This window comes from Pinus tabuliformis, chromosome 9 (assembly GCF_031772625.1).
Source record: "Pinus tabuliformis cultivar Carrire ecotype Pingquan chromosome 9, CPIR1, whole genome shotgun sequence".
Lineage (NCBI taxonomy): Eukaryota > Viridiplantae > Streptophyta > Pinopsida > Pinales > Pinaceae > Pinus > Pinus tabuliformis.
The window spans coordinates 368,106,396-368,112,679 of record NC_142307.1 but is presented as its reverse complement, the minus strand read 5'-3'; positions in this window follow the sequence as shown (position 1 = coordinate 368,112,679).

Below are 6,284 nucleotides of genomic sequence, written 5' to 3'. Positions count from 1 at the left end.
AATACTAATACTTATCCTTTAATAAATCCTTAGCTTCTACCTTTGTCCTTATTCTGTACACACACTGGATCTGTTACCACACCCGAAAAACACCTAGTTCCTTCTCCTCAACCATGTACACATACACATAGTGTGCATTACATGCATGCAACCACACACGACATACAACACCATGCAATACATGTACCTACACCTGACATACAACACATACACCTACACCCAATGTACAACACAACACAATACATATTCCTACATCCAATGTACAACATAACACAATACATACACCTACACCTGATGTACAACATAATACATATACATATACAACATACAACACAATGAATACATATGTCATGATGCCATGACTACACAATGCACATGCGTAATACTGCATGTACACAAAAAAGCAGGAATGACATGCACATAATACCACATGTACATAAGTACCACATGTAGAACATGTACACAGTACCACCTATACATAGCACCAGCTGCACAACACGTACACAACATCACATGTACACAACACCACCTGCACAATGTGTACACAACGCCACATGTACACCACACCACTTGTACAATGTGTACACAATACCACATGTACACAACACCACGTGCACGATATGTACACGACACCACATGTACAAACCACCACATGCATGACATGTACACAACACTACCTGCACACAGCACCACATATATGACATGTACACAACACCGCATATATGACATGTACACAACACCGCATGCAGACAACACCATTTGTACAATCATGCACACAATACCATATGTACATAGCATGACATGTACAACATTCAGAAAATACCATATGTACATAGCGCTGCATATACATCATTTACATAGCACCATATGTACACAACATTACATATCCAACATGCGTACAACACCATATGCACACAACACCAAATATCCATCATACACACACTACAATATGTACACGACACCACATATCCAACATGTACATAGCACAATCTATACCCGACACTGCATATGAAAGATTCACACAACACTATCTATACCACGCTATACATAACATTGCATAAACAACATGTACACACACTATAGATACACCACACCGCATGCGCACACATCACAGATGCAACATGTTTAACATATACAACATATGCAAAACAATTTACCACACATCCAAAACCACATTGTCTTACCAAGAAACCTTTCTTCCAATGTCTTATCCATGCTTGTCCCAACATGTCGCAGAGCACACTGATTTCATTTTGCTGACGTATCCTTCAGTGTTACCTATCATAACATAAACATAGTCATAATACAAGCATACCATATCAATTCATATCCACATCGTTGACCTCATATATTTGTCATGACTACCCTTCAAATTTGATTCCTCATAAACCAAGAACTTCTTCACACCATTCTGCTGCATAAGAAATCATTTCTCCACAAGAATGATCCCTAGTGACCCTATCGTACAATGGCATACATACATACATGTATACATATAAACATCAAGATAAACAATTATGATCCCTGATGACCTTGTAAGATAAAAAGATACGTACATACATATATCCATATAAACATTAGCATAAAGCAATCATGATCCATGATGACCTTGTCAGACACGACATACAACATACATACATGTATACATATATAGACATCAACATAATCATGATCACAACATAATTACCAGATATCATAAGGTCAAGGTTAAGAGAGCTCTATTTATTTGTTCACAACATGCATGACATTGAGAACAACAGTTCCCAAAATAGACAAGGCATATCATGCCTCAAATCCATTCACCTTACCTTTCTTTATTACCTTTCCCATGATTTTACTGCCATAGTCCATTTACACCAATGGACCCAACCAATCTAACTAGTTGTCATACTCTTGCCTTCAACTACCCTTATACATGCACTAACTTCATCTGAGTCTTACATTGCCTGTTGGATTTCTTTTAGCTCTCCCCAGGCTCTGCTAACTTTCTTCTTTTCCCAGCCAATTCCCAAGACTCAAAACTTAAAAGGAAAGACCAAGAAGAAAACAAGAAGAAAACCATGGAAAACCAACAAAAAGACAACACCAAAAACAAAGTGGCATGGCCATACACAAGACGCAAACAAAACAAAAATCAAACACAACAAATTGAAAAAGACCAAAAGCACAAGACTAACAATAAACACCATGACTCACTCCCATGGTTCCCAAGGCAAGATCAACTCGATCCTTCTTCAGGATTTCATGGAAACCTCTCTTGCCATGCAACTCCCTACATCACACTTCCATAAACACATACTTGTCAGTGTATAAATAAATATAACAATATACCAGTTGGCTTACCTTATTATTCCAAGCACGTTGCCTTGTAGTTGAACACATTTGTGCCATGTCTCAAGGGACTCCAATTCCCTTGACAGTTCTAGCTATAACTAAACACCAGCTGTTATACCTATCAAATACATGTCCATGAATATGACACGTCCACATAATTTTAGACAAACTAGAGTTAAGAAGACTTCTTGTTTGCAAAGCAATCATTCGTTTGGAATTATGGTTTCCAAACATAACCAAAGGAATCCTTGCCCAATTCCTTTCTTTTACCTTTTTACCTTGTTGCAATCGAGGCTTACATGTACTATCACATCACCCAAATGTTAGTTATATTAACACATCAATTGTTACCTTGTCATGCTAATACCAAGCATGTTTCTTGCAACTATTTATACATGTCAACCACATGTTCCAAATATCAAGACAATCATATCTATCGATTTGAAATCAACCTTTACCAAGACTAACAATCATGTCATAATCCATAGTCAACTTGATCCAGGTGGATGTTGGTGGGCACCCACCTATCCCACTTGGACCACCACAACTATCTCTGTCAGTCTTTCAATTTCCTTATTTGTAGCACAATTTACTATTTTTAGTAGTTTTTCGGGTCCTGAACTTCCGGAGCCGTTTTGAGGCCCTAAACGATGTATTTTGGGAAAACTAAGAGCAACATGGGTCCGTGGATGGATGTCTCTCTTCCTAAAGTTGTAGTCCTCGGATAGATCTTTCTATCAAGGTATTGTGCGTGTCAAATGGAGATCGTATGCCAAAGTTACGACCTCGGGAAGTTGATGTACCAATTTACCCAAACGGGGCCCACAGTTTGGCGTTTCATCTCCTAGGGTTAGGTTTTTAGATGTTTATCGTTTTGCATCATTTCTCAACAATAAATAGGCCTTCAAGCCTCATTTTAATACAGTTCAGAAGCATGTATCCACCACATCTATTCTCAGAGATAAGCTACCATCACCCTAGCTGGTTTATTTCCATTTCTGTTTGTAAGCATATTTTAGTATTTTACATAAATGAAATGAAGTATTATTTCCACTGCATATCTGTATTTATGGTTATCTTTGTAATTTGTTTCATTCCTATTTAAATCCGGATCAATGGTATAAGAGGGTTTTCTCTTTCTCTGTTTTTCTTTGCATGTCCGCAACGAGGTTATGATATAAGGAGTTAGGGCTTCAACTGGTCGAACCTTTGCAAGACTAGCCTCAAAAATCTCGACGACCTCCCATGGTGGATGAAAATAAAGATGAGGGGTAGGAGATCCCATCAAAATATTGCTCGAAGAAGCTCTCGAGTGACAAAGGAACATGATGATGGAAAACTTTGCCCAGATAAATGATTAAATCTACTAGAAGGGTATTTTTCTGGTCATGATTTTTCCTGTTGGGAAAAGATTATCTTCGCTCTTCTCAAAGCAACCCCCCACGTCAAGGACTGGTGGGAAACCTACTGCGAGCAAAAGGATGAAAGTACGAGCTCACTATTTTCAACCACACCCACTTGGCATTCATTCAAAGATTCCATCAAGGAGCAGTACTACCCTGTCGAAAGCTATGAGGACAAATACATAAAGTGGACCATGCTGCGGTAGGGAAGGGACCAAGATGTGCCAAAGTTCACAAACATTTTTCATACCCTTCGCACAAAATTGAGTATCAATGATTCTGAGCTACATTTCGTACACAAATACTGTGATTGCCTACACAAGTACATCCAGGAAGAGATGGAGTTCCTGAACATCTTCTCGCTCGGCATAGCATACTGATACGCTTTCAAAATCGAACAAAAGTTTCAATAGAAGAAGCGAGACTTTGGATCTATGAATCCGAAGCAAGTGAAAGGCCTCCCCAAACTGTAGAACCAAGGACAAAGCCAAGACAGGGAAACCAAAGACAACCCATCAAAGCCACAAGAAAATAACAACATCGTGAAGTCAAAGAAGGACATAGGAAAGTAGTGTGAGTTCCATAAGAGCCCCACTCACAACACAAGTGAGTGTTAGACCAAGCAGTCGTTGATGGCCGAGTCGAAGTCTTTAGAATCAGATGCATGTTCCGACCCTGAGTTAGAACTCAACAAGGGGAATGGAAAATGGAAGTAGATCATTGATGCGGAGCCCAGGGGCATTGTTGCCACTGTCAAGATCAAGAAGAATGAGCCCGAAGATCTAGAGGAGGGGGAGCGTCTTTTCCACTCACAAATGTTCGAGATCTCCGAGTCCACCAGCAATGCCGCCTTCCCTATAGCATCAAGCCCTTCACAGATGGGGTATTGTGTGATGTTGCACCTCTTGATGTTTGTGATGTACTATTAAGCCAACCATACTTATGGAGGCAACATGTTGTGTATGAGTCAAGGCCTCGCGCTATTATTATTTCTTTGGGTAATTCATTACACAGGATACTGGAGGTAGCCCCACCTACCGCCACCTCTTTGATCACTACTAAGAAATGCAGCAAGCTCATCTCCTAGACTAAGAAATTCATTTTCTATCTAGTTTGCTCCTAAAGGGGAAGATCGTCGCCACATCCATGACCCTCACGAAGGGTTCCTCCACACAGTAGTAGCAGCAGATGGATACGGTCATGAAAGTATACAAGAACATCTTCTCCTCACCCAAAAGGGTACCATTGCACTGTTAGGTCAAGCATTCATTCGATCTGACTCCTAGAGAACCTCTACCCAATGGGTCGATATATCGCTACTCCATTATGGAAATTTCCAAGTACAAGCAGTGACATGATCAACATCAAGTACCACACAAGTTTCAAGTGGGCGATAAAGTCTGGCTACATCTGTAGAAAGACTGCCTTACAAGAGCCCATCAGAAGCTCAGACCACTCCAACATGGTCCTTACACCATTACCAAGGCTATGGTAAATAATGTTTTGGAGCACAAGATTCCCCCATTCCTTTGCTTACAACGAGTGTTCAATGTGGACTACCCTCGACCATGCTTCCCACCATTACTGGGCACATCAGAGATTGCAAAACAACTCACCAGGGACCAAGTTCAGCAGATGGAGGAACTCAACACAATGGGGACCATTGCTTCCTAAGGGGGAAGGAATGATCTAGGTGGATGTTGGTGGCGACCCACCTATCCCACTTGGACCCCCACAACTATTTCTGTCAGTTTTTCAGTTTCCTTATTTGTAGCACAATTTACTATTTTTAGTAGTTTTTCGAGTCTTGAACTTCTGGAGCTATTTTGAGGCCCTAAATGATGGTTTTTTGGAAAACTGGGAGTAACATGGGTCCATGGACCAATGTTTGTCTTCCCAAAGTTGTAGTCCTTGGATAGATCTTTCTAGCAAGGTATTGTGCACATCAAACAGAGATCGTATGCCAAAGTTACGATCCCGGGAAGTTGATGTACCAATTTACCCAAACGGGGCCCACAGTTTGGCGTTTCATCTCCTAGGGTTAGGTTTTTGGATGTTTATGGTTTTCCATTGTTTCTCAACAATAAAGAGGCCTTCGAACCTCACTGTAACACAGTTTAGAGGCATGTAGCTACCACATCTCTTCTCAGAGATAAGCTACCATTGCCCTAGCTGGTTTATTTCCATTTCCGTTTGTAAGCATATTTTAGTATTTTACATTAATGAAATGAAGTATTATTTCCATTGCATATCTGTATTTATGGTTACCTGTGTAATTTTTTACATTCCTGTTTAAATCCGGATCACAACGCATAGTGATTAAACATAATGGTACAACTATCACTTATTACACTCAAGTACATATCAACTATCTCAACACATGTGTTAGTACAATCATCTTAAAACAAAATCATTTGAACACATACTTATATCATTCAAGTAATCAAACATTCAGACAAACTATAAACATACCATGTTAGAGAAATCAACTAGACAAAATAATAGACACAACACTCAAACACCAAATAGAAGATGTAATCGAACAAT